Source organism: Perognathus longimembris, chromosome 12, assembly GCF_023159225.1.
Source record: "Perognathus longimembris pacificus isolate PPM17 chromosome 12, ASM2315922v1, whole genome shotgun sequence".
Lineage (NCBI taxonomy): Eukaryota > Metazoa > Chordata > Mammalia > Rodentia > Heteromyidae > Perognathus > Perognathus longimembris.
Window position 1 is genome coordinate 62,032,314 of NC_063172.1, and position 16,126 is coordinate 62,048,439.

Genomic DNA, 16,126 nt, shown 5'->3' on the forward strand with positions numbered 1-16,126 from the left:
GCATTTAAGCTACACTCTGAAGGAGGAATATCAGCAACCTGGTATGAGAAAGGGCATCAGTACACTAAATAGAGGGGGCAGACAGAAAGGCATAGAGGCCTTATACGTGATGAGACAGTACAGGTGGTCAACGAGTTTGCAAGGATGAGGGAGGGTTCCGGGAACTGGTGGCACACTCCTAGTTCCTGAGGAGGCTGAAATCTGAGGATCAAGGTTGAAAGGCAGCCTGGGCAGGAAAGCATGAGGTATTTTGATCTCTCATTAACCATCATTAACCATTAACCAAAATGCTAGAAGCTGAGGTGTGGTTCAAATAGTAGAGTGCCAGCCTTGATCACGAAAGCTAAGGCCTTGAGTGCCCAGGTCCTGAGGTCAAGCCCTGGTAGTGTCTTAAACATATGGGGGAGAGAGAGCATGGACCTGCAGTAGAGTATGAGTGAGCATTGGAACAAAGTGCTTCTGTTTTTAAGAAAGTGTCATGGAAGAAGAATGCTGTTGTTGTTCCTATTACTGTCACAATTATGACTACTGTTATTTGCAGTGTTGGGAATGGAACAGGGCATTTTGCATGCTAGAAAAATGTTCGAACATTGAGTCATTCCTCTATCCCAAATTAAACATTTTTTAAAAAAAAACTGGCATACAGATAATATGAGAACTCTGTTTAAAAAAAATCTAAAACCACATTTTTAAGGCTAAAATCCCATTTAGCCACTATCTCTAATCCTAATCACAATTTTCCCCCATAGGTGACCTTGGTTGTCAACCTAGGCTGGGCTCTTCCATTCTCTTTCCCATACCTCACATGCATCTGTGCTCACCACTAGAAAACATCGAAGAGTGTGGATTTGTTGGCTAAGATTACTGTAATAAACTACCATATATTAGATGGCTTAAGCAACAGACATTTATTTCATGTAGTTCTGGGGGCTACCAGTTTAAGATCGGGGGTTGGTGGTGGTTTCTCTGCAACATCTCTTCTCAGCTTGTGGGTAGCCATCTTTCCATCCTATCTTCCCATGGTTTTTCTTAAGTGTCTCTGTGGTGATTTCTTTGAAGTACACCAGTCATATTGGAATGGGGCCCACTTGACCCCATTTTATCTTAACTGACTCTGTAAAGACTTTAGCTCCAAGTATCACTCTCAAGGACATGTAAGTTTAGCTGGGGATGAGGACATGATTCTGTCCATCAGGCTGTGATCTGACATTGTTCAATGTCAGCACAACAGCACGTAGCTTGCGTTTTCAATGACTCCAGAATATGAGTACACCAGTGCAATCATTTCTTCACTGGTGAGCTTTTAGGTTGTTTCAATTTTTTCCCTGTTCCAAACAGGGCTTAATAATTCCCTGTTCCAAGCAGGCCTTCCTCTAATCCTAGAGGACTCAGGATCTGAACTTGCTGGGACACAGGGTGTGTGCATTTTCAATGCCTTAGGTAATGGACACTGAATTTCACCAGCAGTGTGTAAGAATCTCCCTTTCCAAGACCCTTGAGAAATACTCATTATCATTAGGTTTGCCTTTTAATTTAATCTTGATATTAGGACATACCATGCCACTTTTGTTTTCTTACGAGATAGTGAAATCAAGAGGTCCTTATTATGTACTGTACATAGTTGTTACTTAATTTTTTGGCCTTTTTTTCCTTTCATCTCTCTTAATTTTCTGTACCTTGTGTCTTGTATGTAAGATTATTTGACCCTGGGAAGGGAAAAGGAGTCACAGACACAGAAAGTCAAAGGATGAATGAATGCAACAATGATACTCACCTAACGATAGGTTGGATATCAACCTGACAATTTGGGTGGGTGGGGGAGTAGGGAGAGGGAAGTGGGAGAAAATGAAGGATGAGATAACATTGTCTAAAAACAAATGTAATTATTACCTTACTTATGTAACTGTAACCTCCCTGTTCATCACTTTTTCAATAAAGACAAAAATTTAACTTAAAAAAGAAAATGGTATAATTAAATCTGCATTTTGTAATAATTACAGGATTAGCAGGGGTCTAAGACTAAAAGCCTTTGGAAGCTCAAATAGGAAGATAAGGGCCACAGATGATACAAAGCAGAGGAATATTTGCTCCATTCCAGAGGGCTGGGCTGTGGAGAAGGATGAGTGTCTCTCGAAGTGTCCTGGAGGTGACTACATAAAGGCTTCCATACACCTATCTAGTGAAACTCTAATGTCTGATGGAGAGAGGGCTTCTGTTGGGATGGGAAGGGTCTATTGGGTCATTGAGTCCTCAGGACAGTAGTCAGCATTCTAGAGGAAGCATGTTAATGATGTCTGAGAAGTTGCCTTTGTCTTTGAAGAACAGACCTCACCTTACTGGCTGGCACAGGCGAGATTGTCCATTTCTGGTCCTAACTTGGTCTTAAGCAGACAGAATAAGGCAACTCACTGTTCTGAGTCTTTTCTCTACACTTTAATCTTCGCTACCGTTATATGATAAGAATACAATTGCTATCTTCATGTCATTAATGAGGCAACTGGATTCCGAGAAGTTGACTGGGCATGAGTTCCTGCAGCAGGGAAATGGCTGTTCTGAAATTCAGGCCTGGTCAGGCCTATTCCGGGTGCTCTCTGTTCAGGTCCTGGATAAGACCTGTTCTCACTGCTCTTCTTTATGCCTCTGTTCTTTCTCCCCATGTCCTCTGTAGTGGGAAGGTTGATACTTCATGAGACTTGTCTCTACAGATCTCTAGAAACACTTGAATAATACCATCACATCATCACATGTAGGAACCTCCAACATCAAGTAGCATAACATAGGAAGTTACCACTTTCCCTCCAGATCACCAGTCACGGCAGTACATCTCTTCTGAATGACTGGAAATCTCCTGACATCCAATTCCACCCCTGTGTGGATGCTGAAGTTCTTAGGACGTAGCAGTCTCCACTAGTAGACTATGAGTTCTGGAAGGAAAATGGGTTGTGTAGCTTTCACCTTAGCCCTTGGTAGGAATCCAACTCTCTGCTCAGCATGAAGTAGACACGCAGCAGAAACGTGTCTGTGCATGCTGAAGCTGCTCATGGGTTAACGTCAAATCAAAGCAAGTCTTTCCAGAACTCAGACTTGATGCATGTATTCTGTAGTCTCAGATATAAGGAAAGCACTCATTTCCTGTCTTTAACATGGGTCTGGTGGGTCCTCCTCACAGTATCTCACATCCTAATCAAGGAGAAAAGCCATGCCAATAAACCAGTGCAGTTGGGTCGAATGAAAGAGGTGCTATGAAGGAGAAAACCTGCCTTGGCGTTCTGTGGAAGCATCACCGATGTCAGCTAGGAAGATGTCATGGAGGAATCAATGGCCACCCTGGGGTCTGGGGCACAAGTTCATTCCTTTTGCAGGGAGTAAGAAACCCAAGGCAATCAAGAGAGAGGAGATGAGGAACAGAACAGCCACCATTCCTAACAGATCTCTCAGAACCCATAGAAGTGTGGGAACATTGAAAACAGAAGCAGGAACTCTTTGGAGGAGATCTATCATAATGTCCTTCTTGATAGTTCTTTTCTCCAGCACAGATGACGAAGTAGCTCCCATTTGTGCCATCAGAGAACAAAGGCATCTGGGAACAGTGTGTTCCTGATGCCTAGCCATGGTAGAAGTATCCATTGTTCCCAGCCAGATGTCCTTGGAAGAGCATTTGGTATATATTCTCTATCATTCTACCCTGGGTCACAGTTCTGCACAGTCTTTTTGGAGTAAAATGGGCTTTAATAGACTAGCCTTGAGATCTAATCATGTTTTAAATGTGTCTGCTGAACACACTGACACTGAGCTCCAAATAGTTCTCTTGAACATGTTTTTTAGTATCTGTGCAGGGTGAGACCTAAAAGGCCTTGAAACCCTTTCGAGTGAATAAGTGCTTCAAGAAAACTCTGATTCTTTTTCCTCCAATAAGTGTGGTTCAAGTCTTACTCACTTAAAAAAAATAGTAGTTTAGATAAGAATTATTTCTGAGTAGAAGATTTTTGCATCGTTCATCTCTTTAACCCAGTGATGATGGCGCTGGCTCTTCAGAGAGGGTGGCAATTCTTTGCTTCATTATTAAATGAGCTAGAGTCTGGTATTTTTAAATTGTCGTTTCTCTTTCCTATTTTATTTCTTAGAAGCTATTTCTTTGCTCCCAGGGCATTGGCTGCTCATAAAAGCACATTTATGGAACATCTCATTTCCTCCTATCTAATTCACTACTTAAGTGTGCTTGGAGAATATGTAGCCAAATTTACTAAAATTGTCCAACAAACAACAGTAAAGAGGTTTTGCATCCATATGGTTATGTTGTTGCAAATAAGAGGAAAAATACCTTAAAAGAACTTTTTGAAATTATCATTAAGGTTTAAAATTAACACTATTTGTGTGGGAGTAGAGTTCATTGTTACATCTCTATCCACGTTTCCAGTCATTCACTTCGCCTTTCACACTTTTTATCCCCTTATCTCACCCAAAGTGTCCCCAACAGGATCTCTTCCTTTATTTTCATAGTTGTAAATAATCCGTTTCAACTGTACGCAACCTCCTTCATCCTGCCAGTCAATCACAGGAGGCTCTAGAAACAAGAAGGAACATTTGTAGTCTCACTCATGAGATGTCTCCAATTAAATTAGCTGCACGGACACTATGCCAGTGGTGACCACAGAAACTAACTTTGCTCTAGCACCTAGCACACTTGGACAATTCCCAGGCAGCTGGCTGCTCCTGACTATTCATGAGGAGGAAGATGCCCAAACATAAGGAGCTCTGGCAACTACGCAAAGGAGGGCTTGCACCATGGCTGAGAACAAACTCTTTTGTTACAGGCTTTTAAGGCTGCAATTCCATACCCAGGAAATAAATGCATGCTTTTAAAATCAGTTTGTGCATTTTGTGACATCTCTTTTAATTATTAGACAACATTTGATAATTACTTTCCGGTTTTAGTCTTTATTGCTGATAAAGTAATTAAGCTAGCTACAAATACTATTTACAAAGCAAATGTACATACACAGAGACACTCAGAGTAATTACTGATGAATGATTTTCAAAGTATATGTGCATATACATTTATATATAAAGGTATGCAATATCTTATTATTTATAATAATACTCCTGCATACAAACTCAGAGTAGGGATCTTGAGCCATCCCCTAGAGTTGGAGCCATCAGAATACAGTCTGATGGTCCAGAGGTAGGGAGTCTGAGGAAAAGCTTTGACTACATGTGGCACTCAAAAGAGAAAGTTATGACTGACATCTGGTTTATCCCGTTAGATCCTTCTCATCTTTGTCCACCCCCCACCCCCACCCCGGGCAGCTCTTCACAATGCAGTTGATAAGTTCCAGAAAATAAAGGGCATCTTTCTTGGTATTTCTTGGCAAAAATAAATAGGAATAAATAGGAAAAATAATAGGAAGAACTCTGAAAAGCCAGACTTTTGTGCCTTGTTTCTTTTCTGTGCCTGTCACCATGATCAGCAAGAAGGTGTGTGTGGAAATGCGTGGCCACCACGAAGAGCAGGGAACCATCCTGGAGTAATCTGTAGTATTCTCCAATGAGTGTTGCTCCTATTGGAGCACGATCTAGATCAAAACTGCATGTCCTGTCTTGTATATTGCTTATCTGGTTTAAGGAGGAGAAGGGGAAGCACAGAAATGGTTGGACAAAGGTGAATTAATTCAGCAGTGAAACCCACTAGACACTATGTTGGAAATGAAGTATACAACTGGGGAGGAGGGAAGTCGGGAGCAGAAAAACTAGGAGAGAATGAGGGAGGGGATGACACTTCAAAATGAAATGGACTCATTTCTGAATCATGTAACTTGTAACCACTCTATACGTCACCTTTGTGATAAAAAGTGGTAAAGCCACACAAAAAATACCCTAGAACAAGTAGTGACAAGTATTTTCTACCAGAGTTCACAGAAAGAAAGGATATGTTTTACTTCATTCTCTCATTTGCTGGAGCAGGTTTCTCTGCAGTGCTCTGCTTCTTACAGTTTCAATATTTCAAAATGATTCTCTAACAAATTTTTTACAAAGAATATACATGTTTATCTGGACACCAGGAGCTCCTGAACCATGTAGCCTTCTTCATTCACTAATACTTACATAATGTGCCATGTGCTAATGAGTGGAACACAATCTCAACCTTCCTCTACGTTGTCCACTGTCTGGTGCCCAGCTGAAATAAGACTGAACTTCAAGTTCTGAGATGGCACTGCTACTCTAGCAGGTCATGTCATTCATTATTTAAGAAAGACTTTTAAGGCAAACTGTAAATGCCCGATGTTTCGTGTCAGCTAATTGGGTACTGTAGTGTGCTACCCCTAGGATGAGAACTTTTTTACATTTTTTATTTTTTTTCCTGTAGTTTATGGGGATTTTATTAATATAAATTCTTCAAAATCATGACTGCGTAGCATTAACATATAGATAGTGCATACACATCTTTATATATGTGTATGCGTATTATTAATAGCACTATTTTGGTAATTTTAATATACCGGGCTTAGACTTGCCATATTGAACATACATATATTTTACTTTATTAAATTTACTAAATTTCATTTTACTTTTTTCTTTCTTTTTCTTTATTGTCAAAGTGAAGTACAGAGGGGTTACAGTTTCATATGTAAGGCAAATACATTTCTTATCCAACTTGTTACCTCCTCTCTCATTTCCCCCCTCTCATTTTCCCCCTCCCCCACCCCCTCCCGATGAGTTGTACAGTTGGTTTACACCAATTGGTTTTGTAAGTATCGTTATTGCCCCTCAGTAGATGAGTGGATCAAGGAAATGTGGTACAAATACCAATAGAATTCTAAACCTCTATCAGAAAGAATGATACTGCCCCATTTGTAAGGAAATGGAAGGACTTGGGAAAAAAAACCATACTAACTGAAGTGAGCCAGACTCAAAGAAACATGGACTTTATGGTTTCCCTCATAGGGAGTAATTAGTACATGTCTAGGATAGACATAGCAGAGGATCACAATAGCTCAAGAGCTATGCCCTTATGAATGCATAAGATGATACTAAGAGAAATGAATTCCAAGTTATGGAAATAAGTGGTATATCCTTGTTGTAGTTATTTTCAACATGCCATGTGAAACTGTACCTTTTTTTTCTTCCTGTGGTTTTACCTCTGCTATTACTGTAACTGAGCCTAGTATCTCAGATACTGTATATACGTGTATTGGAACTAGGGAAGGGAAAGGGAATACCAAAATCGAGAGACAAAGGACAAAAAGACAAACCATTGCAGTAGCAATGTTTATAGTTTTTAAAGAAGTCAAAATACAGCTAAATGGCCTCATGCTTACTTATGCCTCCACCTGCCATGGGCATTCAGCTTTTACATTTGTCTTTCTGTGGCTGAAGGGTAGAGGTTATATCTTATATAACCATGAAACAATGAGAGAAAATCTCCACGAAGAACTCAGTCGATAAGAAAATGAACGGGGCAAGTGAAAACTTGTGTACAGTGGCATGTTCTCTCTTTTAAAGAATAGTATGAAAAAAATGAGATGAAGATTTCTAAGCTGTTGGTAGAACAAAAAAAAAGTAGGATTGACTTAAGGGGAAATGAAGAGATGTGGCTGAACTACTTGAGTAGTTTCCAGCACAAACTGTGATTACTAATGAGGCATGCTCTGAAAAAAGAAATTCCAGTATGCTAAGTACCATGCTCAGATGTGGTTACTTGGAAGGAGAGATAAAATCTCGGTGAGAAAGATAGGACGGTATCTCTTGTAACTCATTGCAATTGGTAAACAGATACTTTGCTGCAGTCCAACTTGAGTCTGTTTGCCTTCAACATCCAGACAGCAAAGAACTTCTCTCAGAACTTTTCACGATTGCATAGACAAAAGCAAATATGCTATAGGTTAAATGTATCTGTATCATACTTGGAAGTAATAAACAAGCAGGAGTGGTAGTATGCATCTATAATCCCAGCTTACTTAGGAGGGAGAGGGAGGGGCATTTAACACTAGCCTTGACAAAAAGATAGCAAGACCTTGTGTCAAAACATTCTTTTTTAGTGTACTGATGTGTAGCTCAAGTGGTCAAACACTTACTTGCCTAGCAAGCTTAAGGCCTGACTTCAACTCCCAGCATTGTCAACCCCCACGTTGGCCCTGTAAAATAAAGCTAATGTGATGCTTGAATATAATGCTCAAGTTCCTTTTTAATTTTAGTTAGATTTTTCAGACTTTGTGGTAGATATCATTTGAGTGGAAGATGTCAAACTCCTCTGAGTTTTTATATCAAGGCCATAAAGAATGAGCCCCGCAGAGAATGTGACTCTTAGGGTCCCTATAACTGTGATTAGCACCCGCTAGGCCACTCATTTTGCGTTGTGCTCTTCAAGAGGGGCCCAAGAGAGACATGTCCAACTACTACATCCTGAGCTCTTCTTCATGCCTTTGAGACCATGGAGACACTTTCACGTTCCTCTTTATTGCCTTTGTTTACCAGGGGACCTTGTCTCTCCATGGTCTCTTGAATGCGCCTTGGCACCTTGCTCTTCATGAACCTCAAATACTAGATTTTCTTGCAACTCAAACATAAGCACTCATTCATCTTTTCTCATTCTACAAGCTCTCCCTGGGAATTCTCCTCCATCTTCACAATTTATCTTCCTTTGTTTATGCCTTTGAATGCCTAACCAATAATCTTTCATTTCAGAACATGTTTGCCTTAGAGGCACATGCTCAATTGTCTACATGATTGCTTTAGCTGTCATCACACTAACCATGCCTAAAACCAAGTCATATTTCCCTCTGCTTCCAGATTGGCACCTCTTCCAGAGTGCTCTTCAGCCAACGAAATGTGAGAATTCTTACTCTTCCAGAAATTTCTTTCCTCACCACCTTATATCCACGAGACATCAGGTCTTGTTGATTTTACCCACTAAATATTACTGAGTTCATTTCCTCTCTACCTACATGTGTAGCGCAAATTTTAAACTACCAAGATCTCTTGCCTGGAGTTTAGTCACAGAGGCTCTCTGTATTCTTCCTTCCTCTAAGTGGTTCTCTTTACAAAAGGCAGAGTGAGACATTTAATAAACACTGTATTATCCCTCGCTCCCAGTGACTTTGCTTCTAGGATAAAGCTGGACACACTTGCCATGCCTTATCCCGCCATGCATATTGAACATTGCGCACTGCCTGACCGCTCATCTCCTTGCTTCCCACTCTCCAACCTCTCTGGAGTTTGACGTAAATTCTGTATGTCATTAGATCTAAAAGACTTTTGATGTTAAGGCATGTTTTGATTTCAGGGACTTGTTTTCCCAACCTACAATTCTGAAACTGTGTTATTCCCTGGAATTGGCCCTGACCCTTCCAACTGCAGGGAACTGTCTCCAATTTCCCTTCCTCTTGTTTTGGCTAAGCAACATTTTTCTGTCACCTTTCAAGTCTTACATGAGACTCCTGACCGCCTCTTCCTCACGTCTGGGCCAGGTCCTCATTATGCCTCAGGGCTCACCATAATGACTTAAAAACAAGGGGAGCCTGGGACAAGTGTTTGGTTCACTAAGTCTATTTTCTTCATACACCACAGCAGGGACTTGAGCAGATTTGTGCACAGCTCAATCCTCAACCGCTAATATTTGCATGTTATTTAATCTTCACAGCACAATAATAAAGTACATTCATTCATTCATTCATTCATTCATTTTTAACACCTTCAAAGGCAGGAAATTTGTGTCCCAGATTACTTGCTGCTTAGATACACAATTACTAGTTTGAACTTGTAAACTCTGATTGCAGATCCTGTTCTCTTAACGGTCCTCTATCTAGACTATATTTTGGCACTTGGCAGAAACACAGCAAAGACCTATTGGAAAAATAAATAAAATTTTGAAAAGATTAAGTGTTATGATGTTAATTATTAATGTAAATCCAAACAATAGAAGAAATAAAAAGATTAGAGAATTATTTATGAATGATCTCAGAGATCATTTCAAATCCTAATACTGAAGCAAAGATCATGTTAGAGTCTTGTTCATTATTGATGGTGGACATTTTCCATTTCATCAGTCCACAAAATAAGAGTATTCCTGAGTACATTTACTGTCCTATATAATTCCTTCCTTCTTTCTTTCTTTCATTTCCTTTTTCCTCAGCCTTCTTATTCCTTCTTCAGAAAATATGCACTAAGAATCTTATTATATACTTAGGAATATGTGAGTTATAAGATACATAATGGTGAATTAAACCACAAAATCCATTCCCTTGGACTTCACAAAACATATACAAAAAAATTTAATACATAAGAAAACCTACAAGTGAAATTGTAGTATTGTTAGGCCACAGAAGAAAACAGCCAAGTATGATATTTCGTATCTATAATTTCAACTACTCAAGAGGTGGAGGCTGGAGGATCAGAGCGTGGGACTAGACCTTAGCAAGATGCTATCTTAAAAGCAAACTGCAAGCTCAAGGGGCAGTGTAAAGGCTGAATACAAAGCAATAAGCTCACTCTCTAGCACCATAGGAAGGAGGAGCCGGAAGAGGAGGAAGAGAAAACAGTAGGGTGGGAAGAGGGGCTCCCGGACGAGGGGAGGGTGAAGAACTCCCTTCAGGGGTATAACCATGAAAGCCAGACCTGGTGATTGAGAATTTAGTCATGAGTGAGGGAAGAACATCCAAGATCTATGTATTACTGGACTAGGAGAAAGCCTAGCACCCGGCTCTGAGCACACGAGAGAAGCTCGTGGTGAAGCCGAGAAGCCTACATACAGATGCTGCAGGAAGCATGCCAGGTAGACAAGAGGCATTATGGTGACTGGAGCTTACACTGGAGACCACATGAATAACAGTTTAGATGAAACATCAAAAAGGAACAGGGTCCAACATAAATGGAAACCAATGAATGTGAAATCATCCAGACCAAGGGGCAGGCTTGGCCTGGGAGGCGTGGTGAGTAAGAGCTCTTACAAGAAGGGCACATTCTTTGTCCCCACATCCCTGTTCCTAGCTCTTGTTCTGTGCTCTGTAGCCATGGTGGCTGCCGAGTTCTGAGTGCAGGGCTCCCAGGGTGCAGAGGAACGCGTATGCACGCCATGCAGAAGTTACTGTAGATCGTGTAAGTCTGACTTATTTCCCTGAGGCACCACTGCATAACTGTCTGTTGCGGGGGAATGCTGATTTTTGTTTGTCCTAATAAACTTTCCTTAGGAAAGAAGTCAAATCCAGAACAAAGTAGAACTCCTATGCGCAATTCTGGAAAGAAAGAGCAGCGAGGTTGGGCGCGTTCTTTCTCGCTAGTGCTCTGCAATTTCCTTCCTCGTTCTACAGCTCAGCTTTCCACTCTTGTTAGCAAACCAGAGGCCAGGCAGGGCATTGCTTCCCCTCAGGTAGGTTAAGCAAGCAGTACAACTAATGGCAAATCACAAAAGGAATAGGACTGCAGCCCACTTTCCTTTTATCAGTGGTACCCTAATCAGAGTTCTTACAGACTGACAACACCTGCTCTGCGCTCCAGCCAGTGTTGGTGAGGAAGCTTCTGTAGTGCATCCTGACAGAAAACAGGGTCCTCTACATCCTCAAATACATGAAGCTCACAGTCACTGCAGCTACCTGACACCCATCGCTGCAGGAACTGCCAAGCATGCATGCTTGCTCCAGGCTGAAGATGTTGCGGGAGGCTCGTCTTGGTGCTGGTATAACCCAAGTCAGTAGTGCAACTCCACCCTAATCACATCTTCCTGCTTCATCTGCTTCCTAGTACTTAACGTCCCAGAATTCCCATTTGCTTCTGTGCTCGTCATCTGTGTCAGTACCATCTGCTCTCTTCATGGGGACTCACAGGTTCGTGGCCCAACCTAGACTCATTTCTAGCACTAACCTATAGGCCTGCTAAGCCACTGTTGACTTAGCAAGGTACAATTGGGACTCTCCTGGACTGTGTGTTTCAATCTGTACACTCCTTCACTTAATGAGTTGTCAAATGAGTGAATAGACAGCTGACTGAAGTGAGAGACAGGGTGCTACATTTTTGTTTCTTTTATGCGAATTTTTTTTTACCTCTTCTTTATTCAGTATATATTATGTGCTCAAACATGAGCCTGGGAAAGATGCAAAGTGGGAAAGCAAGGTGGCCTCAGGTTTGAGTTTCTGAAATGCTTTTTTTCTTTTTTTCTTTTTTTTTTGCCAGTCCGGGTGCTTGAACTCAGGGCCTGAGCACTGTCCCTGGCTTCTTTTTGCTCAAGGCTAGCACTCTGCCACTTGAGCCACAGTGCCACTTCTGGCCGTTTTCTGTACATGTGGTGCTGGGGAATCAAACCCAGGGCTTCATGTATAGGAGGCGAGCACTCTTGCCACTAGGCCATATTCCCAGCCCCCTGAAATGCTTCTTATCCCCACCCTAAGTATTCCTCAGATGAAGTGAAATGAACTCCAAGATATGGAAAGAAGAGGTTTTTCATTGTTGTTATTATTTTAATGTACTATGTGAAATGATTTCTTTTGTTCTTGCATTTTTCTTCTCTATGGTTTAGCCCCTGTTGTCACTCTATTTGATTGTGATACTCTAGGTATTGTATTATCTGAATTAAGGAAGGGAATGGGAACATCAAAATGGTGAGACAAAGGGTAAAAAGTGAGCCAATACAACAGTTATACTCACAAGACAATTATTGGAAATTAACTGTAGAAGTCAGGGTGGTGGGCACTGGGGAGGATGAGAAGGTGGGAGAAAAATGAGGGAGAAGGTAACAAGTTTGGCAAAAAAATGTACTCACTGCCTTATGTATGTAACTGTAACTCCTCCGCACATCACCTTGACAATAAAATTAAATTTTAATAAAGAAGAAGGCATATTATTCTGGTCAGAGAGCAGTAGTAATAAAGGAGGCATTTTAATGAACTCTTTGAGCTCTCTTTTTTCTGCTGGAAATGTGTTTATTTGTTTAGACAGGTGGGCATGCCCTGAAGTTTGTTCTCTAGGTTAGCTGAACAATTTTTTATGAAACTTTTTTTTATTGCCAAAGAGTGGTACAGAGGGGTTACAGATTCATACGTAAGGCACTGAGTACATTTCTTGTTCAACTTGTTACCTCCTCCCTCATTTTGCCTTCCCCTCCTCCCTCCCCCTCCCCCTCTCCCCCCAAGAATTACACAGTTAATTTACACCAAATCATTTTGTAAGTGTTGCTTTTGGAATGGTTTATCTTTTTGTCCTTTGTCTCTCGATTTTGATATTCCCTTTCCCTTCCCCAGTTCTAATACCCATATAAAAAGTATCCAGGGCATTTGGATGAGATATAGTGGTAGTGGGGGTACAACCACAGGAAGGGATACAAGAGAAACAAAACAATCAAACAAACAAACAGACAGACAAGAAAAAAAAAACACCCAATGGGGCTGGGGATATAGCCTAGTGGCAAGAGTGCCTGCCTCGGATACACGAGGCCCTAGGTTCGATTCCCCAGCACCACATATACAGAAAATGGCCAGAAGCGGCGCTGTGGCTCAAGTGGCAGAGTGCTAGCCTTGAGCAAAAAGAAGCCAGGGACAGTGCTCAGGCCCTGAGTCCAAGGCCCAGGACTGGCAAAAAAAAAAACACCCAAAAGTATGGCTTCACAAATGGCATGTTGAAAATAATTATAACAGTGGTATAACTCTTGTTTCCATAACGTGGAGTTCAATTCACTTGGCATCATCTTATGTGATCGTATGGGTGTAGCTACTGGGGTATTTTGAGCTTCTACCCTGACTAGCCTAATCATGTACTAGCTATTCCCTATGAGGGACACCATAGGGCTTATGTTTCTTTGGGTCTGGGTCACTGCACTTAGTATGAATTTTTTAGCTCTTTAAGGAACAGACTGGTGAGCAGAACTAGGGAATTGGTTCAGAGTCACACCTGATGCCCCCCACAGCCCTGCTTCAGGCAGAGGGAAGCAGATTTCCTTTTAGGGAGGCTTAGAAGCAGAAGGCATCTAATGCCCCTGCCTGCTGAGTCAGGCAGACTTAGCTCTCAAGAAAGGATTGGGTTTTTGGTTTACATTTTTACTTTGAAATAGTTATATGAAGGAGTTTCAATGTAACCTGTGCATGTATGTGTATATTATGCCCGGATCGGAGTGAGCCGCTCCATCATTCTCCTTCTTTCATCTATCCCCTCTTTACCCATAATGTTGGGACTTTTAAGGTATGTACAAACCACTGGGACTATGAATAAAATGCAGGTTCTGGGGTAGTAGGTCAGAAGTTTGAATGCTTAAGAACCTCCATTTCTAATTAGCCCTCATGGGGGTGGGGGCTGGGCTGCTAGCCCTGGCCTTGCTTGACGTGGCAGGACAGCAGAGAGCGGTCCTCTCAAACATCTGTATCTATTCCAATGATTTGACTTTTGAGAATTAACATAAAAGTTATTCAAAAATAGATATAGATACATCATAAAATGACTAAAGCACAGAATGGTTACGTGGCTTGTGGATGGTAAAATACCTTAACTTCAGTTCTATTTTTTCCAAGTAAAATACTGCCTGCCTTTCAAGGTCTGTCCTCACGCCATTTGAACTCTTTCATTAAACCATTACTCGAATCACTTTTCCCTTCGTTCATCCAGAGTTGATAAAGCACCTTCTCTTTGGATATTTGCCTGTGATTGTGGTTGTGGCTGCTGTCTTGGATGTCTTTTCTCAGTCCACCTGCCCAAATGCTACCTTGTCTTTAAGAGAGCTGATTGGTTTCTTCTTCCACCACCCATGACACCGCTCTGTTCCCAACCCCATTCCAAGCAGGGAAGATACAGCTATTCCGAAAAAATAGTTGCTATTCAGGCTGATGTGATCATCTCAAAGAAGACCCATGAGCATGCTCTTATTTGACTCAAACAATAGTCCTATGAAATGCCATTTTTTTTAAAATCAAGATCTCCAGCCGCTCTTTCAAACCCATCTTGAAGATGGAATAAATCATCTTCTGTCAGCAGCTTCTTGCATTTCTCTCCCTGCTTGGAACATGGCATTCGAATTCCCTCTCAGTCCCTTCACTGAGGTGTGCATCACCTGATGTCAGAGGGAGGGTAATAATAAGGGAGGCTTGGAGGCTGACTGGCAGCTCTTTATTCAGGTCTAAGTCAAATGAAAGATGATTCTTTTCAGTGCAGGTGCTGACAGCACCTGCAGTCATTTGCCATGTTGCTATTTTAAGTTATGATTGGTAGCGGATTAAAAACTTTCCAGAAATATGTTCATGTTAGAGCGAATACAAAAATTGAATGTTGCTTCTGACCATCTCTAAACACCAACAGCACAGCAAAAGGCATGTAGCAGTTGACACTTAAGTGAAGCTAGAGACACCAAGTATTGAAAGACTACAAGGACAGTTGACCAGTCTGGAAATACCTCAAAGCCTAAGATTTCTGTAGATCTTACTGAAATACCTGGGGTTCTTATGAAGGATGCAGTACAATATTTACAAGCAATGATGAAAGACCTCTAATACACTCATATATCAGATGTGCTACAGTGATCTAGAGTGATTCTTTTTTATGGTGGTTGTGGGGCTTGAACTCAGGGCCTGGCCTGTCCTTGAGCTCTTGTTGCTCAAGACTAGCACTCTACCAGTTTGAGCCACAGGTCTACTTCAGTTTTCTGGTAGCTAATTTGATAATAAGAGTTTCACAGACTTTCCTGCCTGAGCTGGCTTTGAACTGTGATCCTTAAATCTCTGCCTCCTGAGTAGCTAGTGTTACAGGTGTGAGCCACAAGTGCCCAGCTTCTTCTTCTTTTTTAAGAAAGCATTTAGTCAATTGCTCAGTAAAATGAAGAATAATTTTGTAGTGAAAATAATCTGCTCCCCGAGACAAGCCAAGAACGGAGAGACAACATGGTCTCCCTGAAATGCGGGTGGTAGAATTAAATAACAAAGAGACATGACAAAGAAAACAGGACCCAAGATATCAATTCACAGCGAGGCCAAAAAAGGTCAGTCTTTGGAGAAAGGCACCAGAAAGTAAAGCCCAAACACTAATTCATATGTACTAAATTAATATCCAGACTGAAAAGAACTCCAAAGATAAGGAAATGAAGGACTTCTTCTAATTAGTCTTCTGGTATTCAGCGGACCCTGTGTGTTTGACCTCACATATGGTGTATACACTGCACATT

The 16,126-nt window shown here is 41.3% G+C and overlaps 1 protein-coding gene across 1 annotated transcript in view; it reads left to right on the forward strand.

The window, feature by feature from the left end:
* Positions 1 to 16,126, forward strand: part of Clvs1 (clavesin 1) — a 156,808-nt gene that overhangs the window by 129,430 nt on the left and 11,252 nt on the right. The window lies entirely within an intron of this gene.